At 33.1% G+C, this 23,448-nt stretch overlaps 1 long non-coding RNA gene across 1 annotated transcript in view; it reads right to left on the minus strand.

Moving 5' to 3' along the window:
- Positions 1 to 531: 531 nt before the first annotated feature.
- Positions 532 to 23,448, minus strand: part of LOC137850892 (uncharacterized) — a 65,530-nt gene continuing 42,613 nt past the window's right edge. The window contains exons 2-4 of the long non-coding RNA XR_011092883.1: positions 8,483 to 8,551; positions 7,679 to 7,757; positions 532 to 1,224 (exon numbers count right to left, since the gene is read on the minus strand). This is a non-coding gene — a long non-coding RNA (uncharacterized lncRNA). The remainder of the gene's footprint in view (positions 1,225 to 7,678; positions 7,758 to 8,482; positions 8,552 to 23,448) is intronic.

A 23,448-nucleotide genomic window follows, 5' to 3' on the forward strand; every position in this document is an offset into this window, starting at 1 on the left:
GTAATTCTCACTGTGGTCAAGCGTTATGCAAACATTTTCTAAGAGCTAACTTGGACAAAAAATCCTGAATAGGCTTTTAAACTTGTTTCTCACACTTAATCACCTCACTGAAGATTTCATTTTGCATTCAATTTCCATCCCGAATAATATGTATGTATAATCTAGTATATTTTAAACTCTTTTATGAAGGCTGTAATAGGGGAAAGTGGATGCAAAATTACAAAAGCAAATTGACTTTCAATAGAAAGAGCACAGGTTTAGTATTTAATGAAATACAAGCTGCCAAGCAATTGCTCTAGAGGAGTCTGTCTTAATTTTTAATGACATTTTTAATTTCTCATTTTGATATCACTGCATGCACATATTAGCTTAGATTTTCACTGAATACATGCAAAATTTCAACACCATATTCTCTATGGGAAAAAAAAAAAAAAAGGTAATGCTTGATTTAAGTTTAGAAGTCTCCAAGCAAATTAGTATTTTAAAAATTCTACTAAGAAAATACATGCAAATGTTGCAATGACTTGCCTCTTCAAGCAAAATCTGATTTACTATTTCAATTCTGTACAAGTGTACTGGTCTTTATGGCCTAATTTGCCATCAGCAGCCTTAAAGACAATCTGTTTTAGAAAATGATGCCCCATATGAGTCATTCTGATGGCAAACTGTCATCATAAAAGTACCCATATTCAGATACATATAAAAAAATCTTGCTGACATAAATACTAAAAGATTAATCACTTAGAGTTAGGTCGTTTTCTTTTTATTTCTATGATATATTCCTCGTAGCTTTGCATTTCCTTTTTTTTTTATATATATATATAGAGAGAGAGAGAGAGAGAGAGAGACAAAGAATAAGGTTCTTAATTAGTTTTTAAAATAACTTTTATTTGAAAAAATAAATATTTTTATATGATTACATAATATTAGTATTATACCTATGTTACATTTTTTTCCTATGAAGAGTGTCTAATAGAGAATATCGAGAGTATAGCGTTCGGGTGATTTTTTCATTATATCATACACATGCTAAAAGGAACCTGTTATACAGAGCAACTTTTTCCTGAATATCTATCTTAAGTTCTTTTGTAGTTCTGCAGAAGAAGATATACTGAATCATGTCATGGTTCTCTTCCAGCCTTCAGGTTTCCTTTATCTTTTCTCAGAAAGCAGATTGGCATTTCAGGTAAGGAAGATGGTGCACACCCAGAATATCAATTCACCCTAAAATCAGATCAACAAAATACTAGAAGTCCTGCTCCAGAAGTTTCAGAAGCACCCTGACTTCTATAGTGTTGACTAACACTAGAATAAACAGACAATATTTAAACATGTGCATAAAAACAAACAAACAAAAAAATAGATTGGCCTGGAATTAGATACTTATGTCTTATACTATAGATCAACCCATGTCTTGGTTCTGCTGGATTTGTCTTTTATTTTTTGCCTTTTCATGATTTTCTTATATTACAATGATGGAATCCATAGCAAATCTTATATTTCAAAAAAATAGAAGTTGAAAATCTTCTTTAAAAAAAAAAAAAAAAGAGAGTTGAAATCTTTTAATTCATAGAATAATAGAATGATATAATCATTTGGGTTGGAAAAGACTCCTCAGATCATCTAGTCCAGCCTTTGACCTAGCACAGATCATCTCTGATCATCAAGTCCAACCATTACTCAGGAAGGAATACTTTTTTTTCCTTTTTTCCCCTGAGTTACCTGTCTGTAGTAAGAGCACATATACATCACCATTAAAATAATTCTAGCACCAAATTAAAATAGGTTGAAAAAGAATCATAGAATCATAGAATATCCTGAGTTGGAAGGGACCCTTAAGGATCATCAAGTCCAACTCTTGACACCGCACAGGTCTACCCAAAAGTTCAGACCATGAACTTCTTTTTTTTTTTTTTTCTGTTTGTGTGTTTGTTTTTGTTATTATATTATTTTTGTGGTGAAATTGAGAAATATTTCAACCCCAGGGTCCCACAGTTCTTTGCTGTTCAGATTGTATATACTATATCCAAACACTAAGTTCTCTCATGGAAAATACAGATACAATTTTTAAGGATCACATATGAACACAAACTGAGAATAGATAAAGACACATAACAGCCTGTCCAGTTGGAAACACATCTTGCCAAACAGTGAGTTACACCATCTATCATCTGTCATATGTGATAATCAAGAAAGACCTAAAAACCTATTACAAGGGCAAACTTTGTAACTAAAGCTCACCCACCAAAGAATATTGACTATGTAAAGCTATGAATTTATCACAGAATATATTTTACTCCCACTACTCATGACTCACAACCTAGAGATCACATCTCTCTTTCCAGAGAAAGTTCCTATCACCCTTCACTGCCTTCATTCTAAACTCATATCAACTTTCATATATGCCTTAGATACCAAATCCCTTTTTTTCTGTGGTCTAACAATTATATATCCAATTAAGGTCAGAAAAGTTGCTCTTGTATTTAGTTTTAGGAGGTTTGTTTGTTTGTTTTTGGTTTCAGTTTCAGAAGAGAAGATCTGGTACGTCTGAAAAGATTTATATGCTTTCCAACTATAATAGTATTTTTAATAAAAGCAATTACTTTTATGTAAAAACCTTCCTTCCCTGAAACAGTTGTGCTGTTACATGTATATTTTCATTATATGTATGTGTATATGTATGTGTGGGTACCTCGCTATATTTCTCAGTCTGAAAACACCATCAGATATTTTGTAGTAGTTTTTCTGCTTGGATCAATCATAAGCACAAGTTATTCTAATTTTCATCTCATCTAAAGGACTCGGAAAAGATTTTGTTTGTAGTTTTTGGGTAACCAAGTGACACAAGAACATGGAATATGGATAAGGTTCTCATGGATACTTTTCATTTGAGACTTTTTCTGAAGTAATTTTAGAGATTCAGTAGACATGCAGAGTGCTGGAATAATGGAAATGTTTACATGAATACTGGCTAAAAATAAGTAAGAAGTATTGTTCTTGCACAATAAAATAGTAACTAGGATTTTCTATTCACCTATAGATCATATCCTTTGCATTTTCTTTTACTGAGAGTAAAAGCTGCTACTTTTTTTATAAAAAAAAATCTAAATATTTAAAATATGACATGCAGTAGAAAAACAAAGTTTTGCTTCATTAACCTTTAAAACTATAAATAAAGAAAAATATAATTAAGTTTTACATAAACATATATTATTTGTGCATGGATTCATTGTATACCAACTATTTGTTTTCCTTTTCCTGCTCTCAGGAACTATGAAAAATCTAAATAGGTCAAGTCCAGCATTACTGAGTTAAAATTTAATCTATCTTCCATTCCCAATTGAAAGTGCGATATTGTGGAATATTTTTCACTATTACCTCTCAAATTGCTTCTGTATAGTGTATTAAATGCAATGAAAATACATGAATTTAAGATTTCAGTTGACTTCTCATTTTTTATTCCAACATAAAATAACATATGGAGTATGGCATATTTTAAGTTAGACAAAGAAATTGTGTGATAGGAAACTAAAGATTTAAATCACATACAAACTATGAACAGATCTCATTATTTCATTTATTCCAATATTTTATTTATGTTTTGATCATTAGGAATCCATGCTATATAAAAGCATACAAAATCGAGTTTAATTTCAGGAGGCAGCGTTTATATTTTTTATGGACCAGTACGGTATAAGAGAAATATCAGACTGCAATGAGAAAAGCTTAATTCCTCCAAGACAGTGTATCTTCAACAAATAGTTTTGAACCTATTGGTATCATTGTATTACTATCATAACTAATATAATGAATTCAGAATGTTTTAACATTCAAGTTCTAATATTAGCTCTGTTAAATATATTAGCATTACTATGAAAGATAACCTAGTTAGACTTTTTTTTTCTTTTTTAAACAGATATTACATTTCCTCAATAATTTAAAATAATGGTCTGCATTGCAGCCATTATATAAGCTTCCAAAATGTTCTGAGAAATCTCAAATTTAAGTTTTATTTGAAGAGAATTGACAAGATCTGTTCTTATGAGTATAAAGATGTTATTGTAGGAAACATCCAAGCCTTGACATTCAGTCGTGCAGGAAGTTCGCCAAAATGGGAGGGAGAAGAGGAAGAATAGTTTTCTATGAGGTACTTAATCTGCATATAGATAAGCTTCTTCACTCTGTGAATCATAGATATCAATCATTCATGTTCATCAGTGTCTCATACATATTCATTAGAACAAACTGTTATGCATGATTAAAGCTCTTATAAAATGACAATACTGTGTTTTGTTTTTATCTCAGGTCTCTGTGTACTAAAAACTCCACTGGCTGTTTCCATCTCGTGATCTGACAACACTTTCTGCTATCTATAAAGAACCAAAACTCCATATGAGCTTGCATGGATTCACAGTCTGCATTCAAACCACTTAGTGATTTTTAAGCAGTTATAAAGGAATCATGAAAGTTTTCTACTTTCTGAGCAAAGATTTCAGCAGTGTTCAAATGCAAGTTACAAGTTCTAGGGATTAACAAGAAATAAGTGTATTTAATGTGTTTGCATGCAGGTACTGGGAGGAATATTGCTAGATAGGAAAATGCAGGTACATATTTATATTTTCCCTAAATTTATTTTATGATTTTGTATCTGTTCTAATGCTTTCCGAGAGTCCATTTGGACTCACAGACTCTGTGACACTAGATTTGGTATAGGACTGGCATGAAGCAGGGACACAAAAACTAGCCCTTTTCTTTCATAAACTCTAGAACCTTGAACTGTCATTTATTTTCTACACTTGTGTCAAATATGAAGCTTTATTGATTCTACTAAAGCTTTATTGATTCTACTAGAATTACAGCTAGGAAACACAAGTCTAAAAAATACATGTAAAGTAAGTTTGTGAAACATTCAAAATATATTGTCCATACATGCTTAATCTTAAGATTAAAACACATTTGTTTATTACCCAAATTTCTTCTGCTATACTATTTCTTCAAAAGATCATAGTATTTTTGTTGTCATCTGAAAATAGTAAGCACTTCAGCTTTTGGCTTGGAAACAAATGTTTTACAGAACATATTGGCTCTAAATATTCTCAAACATAAAAACTGGTAATCCTGATGAAATTAGAAATGAAATGTAGGTTTTAATTATTTCACTTGAATGAATGAAGAATACATTAATGAGTGACAGGTATTTCTTGAGATAAAGAAATGTCCCAGTTTTTGCCATTGGAATCTCATTTTAATTCCCAGTTTTCATTTAATAGTGACAACTTGCTCAGTGAGTTAGTGAGCCTAAATTTTGACTTCCACTAAACTGAACCCCAGATCAGAGATGTATTTATTTGGTTAATACTCCAGAATTAAAGTGGAAGAGCATGCTTTTCCCTGAATTTCTAACCTACGAAACAGGAATATGAATGGAAAAATATATATATATATATTTAAATAAGACTATGAAATACAGTGACATTATCAACACACATAACCACATCTGGCTATTTGAATTTTCTACTCAGCCTAAGGAATCACCCAACTTTCAATGATAGTTTGAAAGCTTTTTCTCATATCTAATCTAAGTTTCTCTGTCTACAATTTAAGGCCATACTTTCTTGAACTGTCAGTTGAGTACATGAAGAACAACTTATGACCTAAAACTAAAAAGCCTCAATTCACTCTCACTAGGCTTAATAAGTTTAAGTACTTCAAGCTTTCCTTAAACCTATTTATAACCTATAGGTATGCCATAGCTTTTCTCATGTATTCTAAATCTTCTTGGAAAGACGACACCTTGAACAGTATACCACAGTCACAATACTCCAGTTCCTTCTTTACTTGTGAAGATCGGTGTTTTAAGATTATTTTGCATGTTTTACAAATAAAGGATCATTCTGTATATCTTAGCATCTTGTTTGTCTTCTTCATAACAGCAAGGTACTGTGATCTCATACTGAACCAATAAGTTTGTTGTGATCTGCATATAATTCTTTGCAAAACTGTTAGGTTAATTATCCTCCATCTTGCATGTATTTGTAAAAGTGTAAGAAACTGAATCTTTTTCTAATTATATTTTATATATTATTTTTCCAATATATATATAATTATGAAGTCTAGTCCTGTCTGCCACTAGACCTACATGGATTTACTTTCACCTGCAGATTTAACATGCATTTTATTAATTCATCAAAATTTTTCATGATATTTTGATTGGTATCATATTTTAATCCCAGAATTCCATCTTCAGTATCCTTTCAGCTTGTCAGAGAAAAATAATGGTAACAATTTTGAACTTATTTTTCAAATTTCTGCATATTCAGTTATAGATTCAATAGTCTATGTGCCTGTAAAATGCTTGTGGAATCATGTAAGTTAGCTTCAAAAGCACTGCTATGGGGAGTCCGTGTAAGACTAGATATTTCAATATATGTGATATCATAGAATCATAGATTCATACAATCATGAAGGTTGGAAAAGACCTTCAGGATCATCTGGTCCAACCATCATCCTACCACCAATATCACCCACCAAACCATGTCCATAAGCACCAGGTCCAGATTTTCCTTGAATACCCCCAGGAACGGTGACTCCACCAGTTCCCTGGGCAACCTGTTACAATGCCTGACTACTCTTTCTGAGTAGAAATGCCTCCTAATTTCCAATTTAAACCTCTTCTGGTGTAACTTGTGGACATTCCTTCTACCTACCACTAGTTATCTGCAAGAAGCCAACACCCAGCTCCCCATAACTTCCTTTCAGGTACTTGTAGAGAGTATTCAGGTCTCCCCTGAGCCTCCTCTTCTCCAGACTAAACAACCCCAGTGCCCTCAGATATCCCCATAGGACTTGTGTTCCAGGTCCTTCACCATCTTTGTAGCTCTTCTCTGGACATGTTCCAGGGCCTCGATGTCCTCCTTGCAGTGAGGATCCCAAAGCTGAACACAGTACACAGAGGTGCAGCCTCACCAGAGCAGAATACAGGGTGATGATCACCTCCCTGGTCCTGCTGGCTGCAAAATTCCTGATACAAACCAGCATGCCTTTGGCCTTCTTGGTCACCTGGGCACACTGCTGGCTCATGTTCAGGCAAGCATCAACCAGCACCCCCAAATTCCTTTTCCTCTGCACAGCTTTCAAACCACTCTGCCCCAAGCCTGTAGCGCTGCATGGGGTTGTGGCCAAAATGTGGGACCTGGCACTTAGCCATGTTGAACCTGATCCCGTTGGCCTCTGCCCATTGACCCATCCTGTCCAGGTCCCTCTGCAGGGCCTTCTTACCCTCCAGAAAATTAACACTTTCCCCCAACTTGATGTCATCTGCAAACTTACTGAGGGTGCAATCAACTCCCTCATCCAAGTCATCAGTAAAGATATTACAGAGGATAGGCCCCAATACCAACCCTTGGGGAACACCACTGGTGACTGGTCGCCAGATGGATTTCACTCAGTTCACCACTACTATCTGGGCCCAGCCATCCAGCCTGTTTTTTAACCCAGCAAAGGGTGTACCTGTCCAAGCCATGGGCTGCCAGCTTCTCCAGGAGAATACTGTGGGAGACCGTGTCAACAACCATGATGATGTGTAGGTAGACTACATGTACGTCAACAGCCTTCACCTCATCCACCAAAGGGGTCACCCAGTAATAGAAGGAGATGAAGTTGGTCAGGCAGGACTTACCTTTCATGAACCCATGCTGACTGGGCCTGATCCCCTGGTTGTCCCAGACTTCCAGGTCAGGAGGCTGAGGATAAACGGTCTGGGAGGTAAAGACAGATACAAAGAAGGCAGTAAGAACCTCAGCCTTTTTCTTATCCTCTGTAGTCATGCTTGTCCCTGGGGGGAATAATTTTAATTTATACTTTTTAAATTTACATTAATAAACAGAAATTTTGATAATGTTAAAGATCAATATGTATTTAATTTGAATAAAATAAAAAACAAAAAAAGAAGAAAAAAAAGAAACAGTGAGGACATTAAAGGTAGAGGAGGTAGTGATAGGTAAAAATGTAAGGAAGACGAAGGAGACATGGTCTGCTCTGGACAAATATTGGTAGTATGTGACTATGGCTACCAAATCATTACGTAACTCAGTGCCAGCAAAAGATACAATTATTCAGTGATTAAATAGAGGTGGATAAATCAACCAATTAATTGTATAAACACAATTAATTAAGTGAGAAAATCATGTAGGTACAGAGTCAATTAGGTTGCAAAACTCATTATAATTAAAATACACAGGCAATGGAGTGGTATTAAACAGGCAAAGTTTAAGGATTAATAATTAGCTAAACAAATAAATTCAATAAGTGGACAATCAACAAAGCAGCGAATCAGTTAAGCGGGATGAAAAGTAATTTCATTATTAAATAAAACATCAATGAATCAATAAATTAATTCTCCAGAGAATGATGTAATCAGTCAGTAAAGACAAACATTGAAATTATTACTGGTAGGCAGTTAACTGAGCATGAGAATACCTACCTGGAGAAGGTTTAGTGGGCCTTTCTTACTGTATTTGTAACGGCAGCATGCTCTGTGACAGGAATCATACTATATTTATGGAAAAAAAAAAAAAAAACTTTTTAGAAAAAAACAAACTATAGCTAAGACCATTATAATGGCAATAGCTCTCTACATATTTTATATGTATGTAGCCTACAACATCCCTTATTTCTGTAATGAACGAACTTACTCCATATTGAAATTATATGACAATTCTACTTAGTTGATAACATCAATAATAAAACTCATGATTGTTTTAGGAATACTTGCATTAGGTTTTCATGTTTCTTTATTATAAAAATCAGATTTGTTTTTTCCACTATCTTATGAGTCACCAGAATGTCTTTTGCAATTACATCTGTGGACATTAAAACCGTAATAAAAAGTTTTATGTGAACTACTAAGACCATAGTTGCTTTTACTTGTGTACAACTATTTAAAATTTGTTTAAATATTACTACTTTTAAAAAAAAAAAAAAAAAAAAAAAAGAATGGCCCTGTTAACAGAGGTAAATAAGTTGCATATTTTAAATGTACTATTTTGCATTGTGTCTTTATATAAAAGTTATGTAATAAATTTTGAAGTATACTGTATATTTTATGAAACTAAGACAGGAAGGGTACAATTCCAATTGATTGATTTATTGGGACTTTCAAACTCTTGCTATTCTTCTTTGTTTCCTAACTTCAAACTGCTGGATTCTTTTGTTAGATCTATGTTGTGATTCATGTGAAGATCTTTAATACATTAATTGCATATTTCCTTGTAATTCACTTGAATTCTTGAAATATTGGAATTGACCTACTTTCTAAGGAGGTGAAAATCTACCACATTACTATATATTGTGGTTCACATAATTTCAAAACTTGAAAATACTCCGGGAATTAGATCCTGGAGAATGTACTTAAAATTTTGGCTTAGAAATATTGCAACAGTGTTGCAATATGCCTCAAAACAAGCTTTGCAAACTGTGAAATTCAGAGCTAAGGTTAAAGTGAAAAATAATATAGTAACATTAATCTCCAGAAATATTGAGCTAAAGTATAATCTTTGCCTTGCAATGATACCCCAAGCAGCTGGTAGACAGAATATGTATAATCCTCTGGGTATTGCATGGAATCACTACCTTGCTTCATGAATGTCAAAAAGCAGTGAAAATGCTAGCATACTGCCCTGAAAGTGTAAGAACGACATCAGAATAAATAAGCAGAAAGAGATCTAATAGGCAACTTTCTGACAGATTTTCTTTTTAGGAAAGTTTCATCAGAAAATGCTTTCTTGTTGAACTTAAAATGTTCCAGTTACAACACTCCAGGTTTAAATTTCCCCTGCATCCGAAACAGGTTTTGTGCATGTGACTCTTATGGTATGGAAGGGTTTCTCTAGGACAGTGCATCTGTCAGCTCTGTCCACAAACTGCAAAGCAAGGACCACATAAGCTTCCTTGTCTGCAAGGTAACCCAGAGAATCAGGACCCTTGAACAGTCTGTAGGAATATGGAGTCCTAAATGTACAGTCACCTGGTGAATGATGACAATCAACATACCACATAATTTTACATTTGCATAATTACAAATTAAATAGGACAATGACGACAAATGTTATCTAATATTTTTAACAATATACAAATAGATATTGTTTCAAGTAAATTAAGATAAGTAAATAAATAAATTACTCATCTTGTGATCTCTTAATGTCCTGGATGGAAAGTTTAAATATATGTGTTCTATTTAAAATTTATATTTTTTCTCAACTTTCCAGAAATGCTTGTTTCATCATAACTGTAATTTTATAATGTATTTTAAATACCAATAAGTATCTCCAGAAATATGACAGAGTAAAAAATTATCATATGCATGGCTATATGAAAATATATATGTGTATGTCTGTGGAAAACATTTGGATTATAAGAGTCTTTAAAAAATGTAAATAGTTGCTGCAGAATAATAATAGCTCAAAGTTTTGTTATGAATCACAGGAAATGTATATCTCCATGATTCACTATGACCCCCAGAGTATGTAACTAATTTTTTGAATATTTTAGGTGTCCACAGGTAATTTTAATGATAGAATCAGCTTTAGCAGTTTGTAGATCTTCTCAGAGGATTATGGTTGCATTAGCTGGTGTTTGAGATATTAAATTATAATTTTTGTTCCACAATATTATTAATTATGAATCACAAACAGCTTGAAAATTACATGCAATATGTTTCAGTATACAGTTGTTTCAATTAAGGATTGAGACATCAATAAAGAAGCAAAAATTAAATAGAAACCACCATAATACCCTCTAGGTTTTACACAGCACTCTCCTCTGTTACAAGCACATCTTGTACACTATGTGCTACAGAAGTAATTTCTACATTTTTGACTAAATGTAGCAGACCATTGTTTTTAACATCTGCTAATTCCAAACAGATATATTGCAGGAAAAAAAAATACATAACTCAGCATTATACTCAGTATGCATAATATATTTACAAATATATTTACTCAGTATATATAATTCAGCTTATATAATATTCTGCTTCTGAAGAAATAATGTTTTAAAAAAATTGGTGTTTATAACTTCATATTTGTTTATTTTGACAGTTACCAGCTCCATCTCTTCTGTTCCTCCTTCAGTCACTGAGGTGGGCTAATGAACACTTTGTTCCATGATACCCCTTCAAATTTTATATATGGAATCATGTGGTACTTAGCTGCCTGCTGGGGCTAAATCACAAGTTGTAATACAAAGTTGACTGAGCTAGATTTAAAAATAAAATTAATAATAATAATAATAATAATAATAATAATAATAATAATAATAATCTGTATATAAACACAAACATATTTGTACATATAACTAAAAAAATCAATAAAAAATTTCATATTAACCATACAAACATATTGCTTTATTATACTAATGTAATACAAAGTGTACACTAATTAGCTTAATTATTTAGCTTTTTATTTTTCCATTTGCATTCTGATATCAAAGTAATTAAAGGTGACTAATTATGTTGGAGGGGATTTTATACTTTGCATTAAATTGAAACTCAGCCAGTTGGAGAGGTTAAAGTGATTTGACTAATGCTTTCTAATGTATTAATTATTTCATGTCTTCAGAATGGATTCTGTCAGAGTATTTATACGTTATTCTACAACCACTTATTAGCAAGCATATATTTGAAATAGCTGTGGACCAGGACTAAGAAAGACAACTTTTCTCACGTAGATAAAATTTGCCTGTCTCACTGCAGCCTGAAAATATAAAATATTTATTTATTTAACACGGCTTACATGCATATTGTAAAGAAGTCTTTGCTCTTTAAAGCATACCTTTGTATATTTAAAATATACCAAGAAATCCTTAACTTCAACTTCAAGAAAATCAAGAAAGAAGATCCAGAAAACCAGAAGTGGTCAGCCGTATCTCAGTCCTCAGGAAGATAATGTAGAAAATCCTCCTGAAAGCTATGTGCAAGTACCTGAAGGAAGAGAAACAATTAAGAGAATTCAGCACAGAGTTACTAAAGGAAGTTTGTGTCTAAACAACATGATAATCTTCTACAAAGAAATGACTGCCTCTGTGGATGAGGAAGAGTTGTGAATGTTGTTTGCCTTGACTTTAATTGTGACATATTCACCTACTCTGTCCTTACAGCTAGAGAGACATGGTTTGGGTATATTGGCTATAAGATACATTAAAAATGGGCTGTTGGGTTCAAAGGACTGAGGTCAGTAATATAAAGTCCAACTTATGGGCAGTTACTAGTGGTGTTCTTCAGGGGACAGTACTGAGGCTAAACACTGTTAAATTGCTTTTTTAAATATGCAGATGTTGAGATAGAGTGCACTCTCAGCATATTTTGGGGATGGTGCCAAACAGCATGTGGGGTGGAGAGCAGCAGGAAGAGTGACTGACATTCAGTAGAGCAGAGCCTCTGCAGGCCAACCTTGACACCCTGGAAAAATGGGCTGATAGACACCTCCTAAAGTTCCACAAAGGCAAACTTCTGCATCTAGTATGGATTAACTGCACATAACTGCTTAGGCTGAGTCCTGTCTGGAGATGGAGTACCTCTGCAGAGACTTGCAAAGACTTTTGCAAGACTTAAAGGACCTGGTAAGCAATGAGCTGAGTGTGAAGAGTATCCAGAGTACTGTGCTCAGCTTAAAGCTCCCCAGTACAAGAAAGTCACTGTCAATCTGAAATGAGCAGACCACCATGATGACTAGAGCAGAGGCTCCTGCAGTATAAGGAGAGGCAGAGAGAAATGGATTTTGTACAGCCTGGAGATGAGGAGACTGAATCAAGTTAGAACACAGGAAAATTCTGATTGAACTTCATAATTTTACCATTAGGATGGTGCGGCACTTAGAAAGGCCATGAAACCTTCATCTTTGGAGATGTTGTGATTTAACCGATCAGGAACCTAAGCACCACACAGCCATTCACTGTGTTCTGGTGGAATAGGGGAGAGAATCACAGGGAAAAAAAGCTCATTGGTTAAAATACAGACAGTTTAATAGGGAAGAGAAGGAAGTATAATAATAATAATAATAATAATAATAATAATAATAATAATAATAATAATAATAATAATAATAATAATAATAATAATAATAATAATAATAAATAATAATAATAATATGTACAAAGCAAGTGATGCACAATGCAATTGCTTACCACCTGCTGACTGATACCCAGCATGTCCCTGAGCAGCTGGTTGCCCCTCCAGCCCACCCTAGCCAATCTATAAAATGATCTATAAAATGTTTGCCTTTATGCAGAGCAAAGATCCTGAAATACTATCATACAGACCTACTAAAATGAAAAAAACCAAAAACAAAACAAACTGCTCAAACTAAGAAGGTACCTGTATTCTTTGCTATCTGTTAACTTTCCTGAGCTGTATTAATTTTTGCAAAGATTTACTTGAAAATTACCTATTTTTGAACTGTCATTAGGTAGGTATTATTTTCATGTTTAAAATACTTGCAATTGAAACAACATAAAAAACATGTGACTACCCACAAAACCAGTATTATACGTATCCTAAAAGTTTGTCTAATGCTAAAAATATTCGGATTCATGTGTGAAGAGCTGTTTGTCATGTACACATGTACAAACAAGAATCTTTATAATAGGCCAGTCTTTTTTTTTTTTTTTTTTTTAATGGAATACAGTTATAACAATTCTGAAAGTGTCAGCAGGACATTCTTTGTAAACAGTCAGCTTTGTAGTTACTCTTCCTCAGCTATGGTTATATCATGATCAGGTGAAAAACCAAACATAAAAAATAAATATGCCATATACATTTAGAGAAAAAAAATCCTTAAATGCAGTGAAGTTCAACATCCACACAAATACATAGAAAGCACTAGAAGATTTAGTGTAAATGATGATACCCATCCTTCACCTGTATTCTAAAAAATTATATTTTTATGTTCCTACTCTCAGCTAGCCTATGCTAATGAACAAGACTTTGTCTGTTCTTCCCACATCCTTTTTTCCAGACCACTCCACCCACTGATGCACAGCCAACAGCTGGTTTTCTTTTTTTTTTTTTTTCTTTTTTCTTTTTTTTTTCTTGAAAGCCATTTATATGGACCTGAAAATATGGACCTTCAGATTCTTCCTGCTCAGTTAGGTTGTGCCTATACAAATGTCTATACAAAGAAGAGCTCCAAGGAAGATTGCCTGCAAATCAATTTCATTTTCACCTGCCTTCTGTGAATGAGGATCCACTGGAGAATTCTCAGAGAACCTTATAAGTGATCACTTATTTATTGAGGAATTTACTCTATGCTTATTCAATTCAATTTCCTATGGTAAATTACTTTTTTTTTTTCCATGTCTTAGAATGTTATTTAAATACATCCATTTTTTCCCTCCTGAACACAGTTTTATAATAAGACTGAAGTGCAGTTATGGGCTTATCTCAATTATGAGAAAAATACCTGTCACAGTATAATTATTTCACATTTAAAGTCCAATGATTTGGGTTGTGTCCCAAAGTGCTCAAGTGCTATTTATTGTTTAAAGAGTGCAGCTAAACTGTGGAATGTATTAACTCTGGATCATCTGTTGATGCTATAGTTATTGATTTGTAGGAAACGTCATCAGGGCAAATCATTACGTTTCATTACACAAAATACAATAAATTAGTCATAGCATTATGATATACAAATAGCAATGCCAAACTTTTTTGCAAAAATGCAAAAAAAAAAAAAAGCATTTTTTTTCCGTTTCTAGACCTGCAGTAGACTCTTTCCAAAGTAATCTTTTCATGTCTGTTTCCAAAGAAATCACAGCGTAAGTAAAGAAATTTCCAAAGAAATTACAGTGTAAGTAAACAAAAAAGTAAACAAAAGCTGCAGTTAAAATTTTAACTTAAGCAATGTAACTGACAATAATCCAAAGTGTAAAGTTTAAGAAAATGGATGAATATTCTTTCTCTGAATAACACTACTTAGTGTGAGGTGATGTGGCAAGACGCACACCATTGTCAAAGTTCCACAAGTTCCACACCATTGTCAAATTCTGTCCTACCTCAATTTTATGAAAAATATTTCTGCTGAAAAAAAATCAAAGTGTTTAAAAAATCAAAGTGTTTATATATAGTTGCACCCATCTGCCTAACTGTTTTTGTCGTTACATATACATCAGAAATACATTCATAACATGCATTTACAAACCATACATACACCTTTCAGAAACCGTCCCTGACTTGCACAGATTTCAGTGTTATTTTTCAGATAGAGAAAACTATTTAAACTCTACCTGGATGACTTAGGGAGAAAGTCACTGAAGCATAAAAAGAAGACTGGGGGTGTGAAGAAGAAAAAGAGCTCCAATGGAAAAAGAATATGTAGCCCTACTTAATAAATCTTAGTTGTTCTGAAATAGTGAATTATTTCAAGTTTTATTTTCTTCAAAAAGAAGAAAAAACATGTAAGACAAACCTTAACTCCCTTGAAAATGTGGGTTTTAATTGGAAAAGAAGAAAAAGTCTGAGACGTTGAGATAAGTAAGATGCATATAACACTTGTTCTATTGTTGTTACTGAATTGCAAATGTCTGCAGGGAACCATCTTGTTAAAGAAAATATGCTTGAAGAGTGGTGTGAAACTGATGTTGAAGTCAACCTTAAGAAAATTTTCCTATTGAAAAAACATCACTACTAACAGGGAGCTCTTCCTACTCTGCTCCATTTCCTTGCTGAAACCTACAAAAGGTTTAAGAAAGAATAATCCAAGTAATTTGTTGCCTTTTATTGTCAAATCAAACAACATTTTATATGGAGAAGAATAAAGCATAACTTAGTTGTGACCAGCAACATAAAAGTACTATGATTTTCTCTTCTGTCCACCTATCCGCTGTTCTAACAGACAATAATGAGCACTTTTAGATTAAGGCAGAAATTCTGCTTTTTCTCCACTTAATAATTGTCTATTTAAAAAATGTGAACAATCTTTAAATCTTCTTTACTCATTTTTCCAAATAGGAATAAATCAAGTATACACTAGTCTTCCAAATTTCAAATAGGTAGATGTTTTACTAAATATTCATAAAACCTGAGACCAGTATTTAGGCATTTTCTCTAAATATTTTTTTAGCAAAATGAATGATCAATATTTTGCAAAATATGATCTATGAGTAAATATAGAAAGGAGAATATGGGGTATATCATTTATGGCATGTGAGTGATAGAAAAAGAGAAACCATACCACCACAGTTCTCAGGTACAAGAAAGTAAAAAGAAGGAATATCCGTTGTCATTGATTTTGTAGAGAAGTAATGTTCTCAAACAGTAACAAGGGAGATTAGATTGTTGGGAAAAACATAAACCATAGTAAAGGCCTATTCTTTATATTTGAAATGTGTGGAGGAATGGTTAAGTGAGGTAGGACATGTGGATGTTGAGCTGTTGGGAGACAATGGGCTAGTGAAGCACCGTACTCAACTCACATGAGCCTTGGCACGTACACAGCTGGCTGAGAGCCAATCGGGCTCAAGGACACGATGCCCTTGGGCCATCGGGAAAGTCCCTAAGGCAGGACAGGTAGCCAAAAGAAGGAGGACCAGACTGAAAAGCCCGGGAAGTGTTAACCAATCCTGAGCTTAGTTTCTGCAATATGTATGAGTTGCTTATGTTCAAACTAGATAAAAGGCGACTGAGCTATCCATTAAAGAAAGTTCACTGTTCACTCATATTGAACGGCTGTGTCTTCCTTCCCTCGGCAACAGAAATGACTGTCTGAGAAGATGGGAGATCACTGAAGACCTTCAAGAATATGCTGGATAAATGTACCAGGAAAGATAACTTTATAGCTGACAGTAAGGGGAACTAGATGGACTGTATACAATCTTTCCAGAACTATTTATCTGTAGTTTTGAATTCTGTTGAACCACAGGAAGTACCTGAAATACCTTTGAACATTATCTTTTTATAACTACAGAACAAAAATCACATTTTCTATTATGGACCGTAAACAGTACCTAGTTTCAGTTGATAATACAAACTAATCGTTAAGATCTCTGAGTAAAATAACCTATTCTGAAGCATAATTTTATCTTGATAGAAATCGTCTTCTGAAAGTAGGCAGAAACACATGAACCACAAAAGACATTTTCACCGTCCAAGAACATATGCTCTGATCATTGAAATATCAGTGAGTCCCCAACTACTGCATAAAGCCAAGCTAAAATGCATATGAAGTTAAAAGCCATTAGTTTTAACTTAAATCAGCTTCTTGCTATAAGGCATTCAAGGATAATATTCGGCTTTTAAGGTAGCTCAAAGACAAAAAGGATATTTGTGCCAGCCTAAACACGAATGAGTAACTTAAAGTTCCTATACAGGGTTAGCTCTGCAAAAGAGGAAGAGGCAGACACATAGACACACCCTTATTTACAGCTGAAAATCACTTGAGTGTAAAAGGTGAAATATCCCTGCTGTGCTAACAAGTTGGCAGAGACAGTGTCTATGACAGTGCTTCGTTTGTCATGGGGCAGCACGTCATTTTCCTTCTCCCCAGTTATCCTAAGTGCCGTAGGCAGCGCTGTACATTAACACAGACAGAACCCTATGGTCAACTCATCTGAGTCTGTAGTACCTGCTCTTACTTCATGAGAGAAGATGAAATATGTCCATTAAACCTAGTCAATGGTTTAATGTACTAGTCAAAGTACATAAAATGTACTAGTCAAAGTACATAAAAATTAAAAAAAAAATAAAAAAACCTCATTGTTCTTTGCATCTGCGTAATTATATTATTGATAAGCATCATATTTCATCTTGATAATCATCATAGGTTTTAAAATATCATCAAAAATTTGTGAGATTGTAAAGTTCAGTCTCAGAAGTAAATCTCCTGCAGAGGCAGTATTTGTTAATAACATTAACTGTTGCAGCACCTGTAATCGGAACCATTATTAGGGAGAGAAATTACAGAAGGAGACAACTATGTAATAATGTCAGGAAAGACACAGAGTCTTTCAAATATGGTATTTTTTAGAGTACAATATCACTTTTCTTTTCTTTTCTTTTCTTTTCTTTTCTTTTCTTTTCTTTTCTTTTCTTTTCTTTTCTTTTCTTTTCTTTTCTTTTCTTTTCTTTTCTTTTCTTTTCTTTTCTTTTCTTTTCTTTTCTTTTCTTTTCTTTTCTTTTCTTTTCTTTTCTTTTCTTTTCTTTTCTTTTCCTTTCTTTTCCTTTCCTTTCCTTTCTTTTCCTTTCTTTTCCTTTCTTTTCCTTTCTTTTTCTTTTCTTTTCTTTTCTTTTCTTTTCTTTTCTTTTCTTTTCTTTTCTTTTCTTTTCTTTTCTTTTCTTTTCTTTTCTTTTCTTTTCTTTTCTTTTCTTTTCTTTTCTTTTCTTTTCTTTTCTTTTCTCTTCCAAGAAAGAAAAAGAGGATGTTTCAGAAATGTATATATTCATATGATACCATATTTTTTTTACACCTTTAAGTCTGGTAAAGATGCAGAAATAGTTCTCTAGTCCTATGAACTTCTATGGGACAATTACAAAACCAAAAACTGAACATTTCACCACTGCTACATTATTGAACTTATTTGAGTACAAAACCTAAATAGATGCAAATTTCCTACTTCATTCACTGTTTACAAACTACTAGTTTCATTCTTTTTCATAAAAAATTATGAAATAAAAATGAGACTTTAAAATCATTTTTAAAACTTCAAACATTTTTTTTAACCGTTAGATTCTATAACTAAAAGTGTCTTTTATTTTTATTTCCTGAACTAATTTTACCACTCAAGACATTTAAATTTTATTTCTATCCTGAATTGTTTAAGAATGTTATGATCATGCCTAGAAGAATGATTCACTTAACTTGTATTCTGTCCTGCTTCACAGTTAGATGTTTTAATGAAAATTATAGATGTATTTTCTTGGAAAAAAAAAATAAATAAAGAGCATAGCCACCTTTCAGTCTTTTGAGATTTTGAGATGTATCTAAGCTTTTAATATATCCAGCTGTTCAACTAAGAAACATATTACATACAGACAAGTTCAATGTCTGACTAAAAATCTAGAAATATTTCATACTTTCAAAGGAAAGAAAGATACGAATTTTGAACCTATACTGGCATTAAAACGTTTAGGATTTTTTTCCTATCTGAGTTTTCTCATTTCTCTATTAGATGATCAACTTTTTTTTCCCATATTTGTTGGACTTTTGCTAATATTTTTTTACTCCTCTATTTTTATACTTGCAAGTATTATATATAAAAAAAAAAAAAAGAGGAATGACAACAGGAAAAAAAATCACCACCAATAAACAGAGTGTAGAGAGTAGTTCTTTCTAGTAGCTTGAACATCTAGTTGTAATATGACAGATCTGGCAGAACAATGATTCTTCTTCTTTGTGATTTAAGAGGATATTGATACAATAGACATATCCCTGCAGTGACATTCTTTTCTGACTTTATGCCAAATCAACCAGATTCCAACTGATGGTTTCCAAATTCTATTGCACCTCCTACATTTAAATAAATTTGAACCCCTTTAATTGAGAGTACAGTCTCCATTTCAGAGTAATTTCAAAATACAAGGTCTGAGCATGGGTGAACAGACATTAAATACCTCATTCTGCTACTTATTAAACTCTTTGCTGCAGAACAAGTGCATGATACTACCAAAAGACACCCAGTGAGGTCCAAGACAAAGATGGTGTCACTGATGGTGTGTAGTTGTTCCCTGCACAGTCAAGATGGATTGATTCAAGAAAGGGAGAAAAATCTTTATTGTGTAAATAAGACTGTGGTATCATAAACAAAATAATCACCAGAGAATAGGCATGGGACTGAAAAGCTATTAGAATAAAACTTTTATTTGAGTTAAAGTGGCTGAAAGACAGTGAAAGAACTGACTAGTTCATAAAAACATTTTTTTTTTCTCAGCTATATTAAAAATATCTATTTTATAATTATATGTTTGTTTGTTCTTTTTTTTTTTTTTTTTTTTTTTTTTTTTAAGGGAAGAAAATATTTGTCCTTCTTGTATTTGTATTCAACTAATGCACTCAGTTGTACTTGATTATGATTTCTTGCAGAATAACTTAAACATATACTAATGGCATCAAAACATTTGTGATAAAATGCAGAATAATGTAAAAATGTAGTTTTCAGTATGTTGCCATTTTATTTTCACACTGCCAATTTTGAAGACCCCAGCAGCATGAACTTCATTTCTAAGTGTGATTTTTTAAGTGAAACATACTCTCTTATTTACATTTCTCAGGACAATCAATGGTCTAGAAGATTCTGAGTTGGGGAAAGAGGAGAACCAGATTAACTTATTTTATATTCAGTATTACTGGTACTTTTTAAGGAATTGTATTTATTATGATTTAATAATAAGGTCAGCTGACAAAAAAAAAAAAATCAATCATTTGTAGCAGAAGAATAAGATTATTAGGGTTATACATGTACTTTCAGTTACCTACTACCATGTTGCAACTGTACCTTTTAATGTGACTTTTTTCCTTTGGAGAAGTAAGTCCTTAATTATGTTGATTCAGCTTTATTTTCTCAGCATATGAAAAGATTCAGTAACTAGTCAGTAGTTATTCAGAACACAGGTAATGCTGTTAATGTAGATCTGCATAAGAATAAAAATTTTCTTATGGGTATGTCATAGCTCAAACTAAACAAACAAACAAAAATAAACAACAAAAACAACAAAACAACACGAGTTTGTATGCCTAAGCTGGCAGAAATGGAGGAACCACATTTATCTTCAGTTTTTCTTGAACTGAATGTATTCATGTGAAAGTGACATCAGAAATATTTGTTATAAGAAACAATGAGAAAGAAAATTGAATGACTTTCTTTTCAAAAGTTAATTATGTATAGCAAACACTAACGCATAACAAAATAATATTGCCTTTATTATATTTTATAATATATTTAATTTCTAGGTAGTGAACACAAGGTCAGTAGGTTGTATACAGGAATGTTCTCTATATAATGTATGAGGTTCTAATGTTCTTTATAGTGGATTGTGGTTTTTTTGTTTGCTTGCTTGTTTTTCAGCCAGTGATGAAAATAGTTTTGCCAAGATTCCTCTGACTATATTGTTTTCAGCACAGTCTATTTAGGTGACGATAATGCAGAATGGTAGTTTCCCTAATATCCCATATTTGAGGGCTAGAGGGATTCATAAATGAGAGATAAGAAGACACATACAACCTCATTGTTCTTTATTATGAACTTCTTTACTGAAAGGGTTGTTAGGCACTGGAACAGGCTGCCCAGGGAGGTTGTGGAGTCACCATCCCTGGAAGTCTTCAAAAGACGTTTAGATGTAGAGCTTAGGGATATGGTTTAGTGGGGACTGTTAGTGTTAGGTTAGAGGTTGGACTCGATGATCTTGAGGTCTCTTCCAACCTAGAAATTCTGTGATTCTGTGATTCTGTGATGTCACTACAGTACAAACCCTTGACCCCTGTGGAAGACATTAGACATTCCTTTGATCCATTATTTTTTAACACAATGACTTGCTTTTCCTCTTGGGAAGGGAGTGGGGGTGGGGGGTGGGGGACAAAAAGAATAAAATTGACACATAAAATCTTTTCAAGACTGAACTAATAGAGAGCTGGAGAGTAGCCTGACTTTTGACCCTACAAGATGAAATTTATTCTTGAATATGTTTTTTCTTTCTTTCTGTAATCAGAACTTGGCAAAATAATGTGCTTCATCACATTCTCAATATTACTGTCTTTCTGATCTTCCTAAATTCGAAGACTTTGACAAATATTTTCATGTACTTCAGTTTTGCTTTTACATCCTAAACAAGATTGTGTGGTAAAGCATGTGTATTTTCATTCTAATATTTGTAGGGCACAAGATTGCTGCACTATTGTTTAGTTTCATTGTACAGCAGAAGCTGCAGTCCAGTTCTGGTACTTGCTGCATAATGTTTCTGATTTTTCTCACTGTTTCTATTTGTCCAATATTTAAAATAAAAGGCACAAAATGAAAGAAAGAGAGGCCTGGGATCCAGACTCGAATTCATGACTGAGACCAATTTCCCTTCTCATTTACATTCTCAGCTTGTGCTATAAACAACTCTCCAATGCAGAAAAACTGTTTTGGATATAGTGAAAGCCTGGTTCATGTTTGAACTCTACTTGTTTAAGTAATATAGAAACAGCTTGCCTGAGACTCTTTTATTTTCAAAATCAGGCCCACAGTCAGGCACAAGCACATAGGGCGTTGGTCAAAGTTCAAAAAGAAATGGACAGGTTTAAACTTGATTTGGTTGGCTTGGGGTAAAGATATGACACAGTTCTTTGAAAGCTGGTTAAATTTTAGGTGTGCATAATGACAAAGTTAAACAGAATGTTTTTTTCCTGAAAGAGATGCAAGGGTACTACAAGCTTCCAAAATATATATAGCTTGCTCTTTTTGTTTTTGTTTTGTTTTGTTTTGTTTTGTTTCAATGCAGTCATGTTGTTTGTCACAATAATTGAAGCTGCAGTGTGAAAATGTAGGCTCAGTTGCACCTGATTTGACAAATATATACATATATATATATATACATAGAGAGAGAGAGAGAGGGAGAGAGACCAGTGTTCCCAAGTTTTCTCACTTTTTCAGTGACCAATACTGTTTGCTGAAGTGAGGCCAGGAACTTGAAACTGTTGGGTAAAAACAAAACAAAAAATACAAACAAACAAATAAAAATACTAACTCAAAATTAACTGGAAATTTAAGAAAGGAGAAAGAGGGAGAGAAATGAAGGAACAAGGAAATTTTGCAATGTACTTTACAGTTTTATTCCAACTTTTTTTTTTTTTTGGTAGTCAAACACATACAAAAACTCCCATCTATCATACCTTTAATCAGGACTAGCAAAAACAGCAATTAGTTTAAATGTTTTAAAATAATTCTTACGTGAATACCAATCCATCTCTGGGTTCTACAAGTGCAGTATCCAATTTAAAATTCCCAGAGTCAAAATACATTGATGTCGACTCTTGACCTGGTGAACAAAGAATCAGCTTGAAAACTTTTATCAGTGTGGTCTCAGGCAAAGCCAAATAAAAGGTCTGAAAAAGGGACAATATGTTTTCATTTAGGACTCAACAATGCATATTTCTTACAAAACATATCATCAGACAATGAGTTTCACAGTACACTTCTATTTCCTGACACAAGAAAAATATTAAATGTCAATCTGCTTTGTGTTTTTTTTTTTTTTTCCCTAAAATTTCTGCTTCTTTTACTTTCTTTCTTTTCCTGATCTAAGATTTTTGATATTTTGTTTCTGTTGCCCTGAAACATTCCTGATATACACAGTATAGCATAAATGTACAGTATAAATGTTTTAATTTTCTTAACAATTTCACCCTATTAATTTATTCTTTCTTCTGTTCCATTCAACAACAATATAAAGAACTGAGAATTCTCTTTAGTAGTACCAACAAACCA

This window comes from Anas acuta, chromosome 2 (genome assembly GCF_963932015.1).
Source record: "Anas acuta chromosome 2, bAnaAcu1.1, whole genome shotgun sequence".
Taxonomy (NCBI): Eukaryota; Metazoa; Chordata; class Aves; order Anseriformes; family Anatidae; genus Anas; species Anas acuta.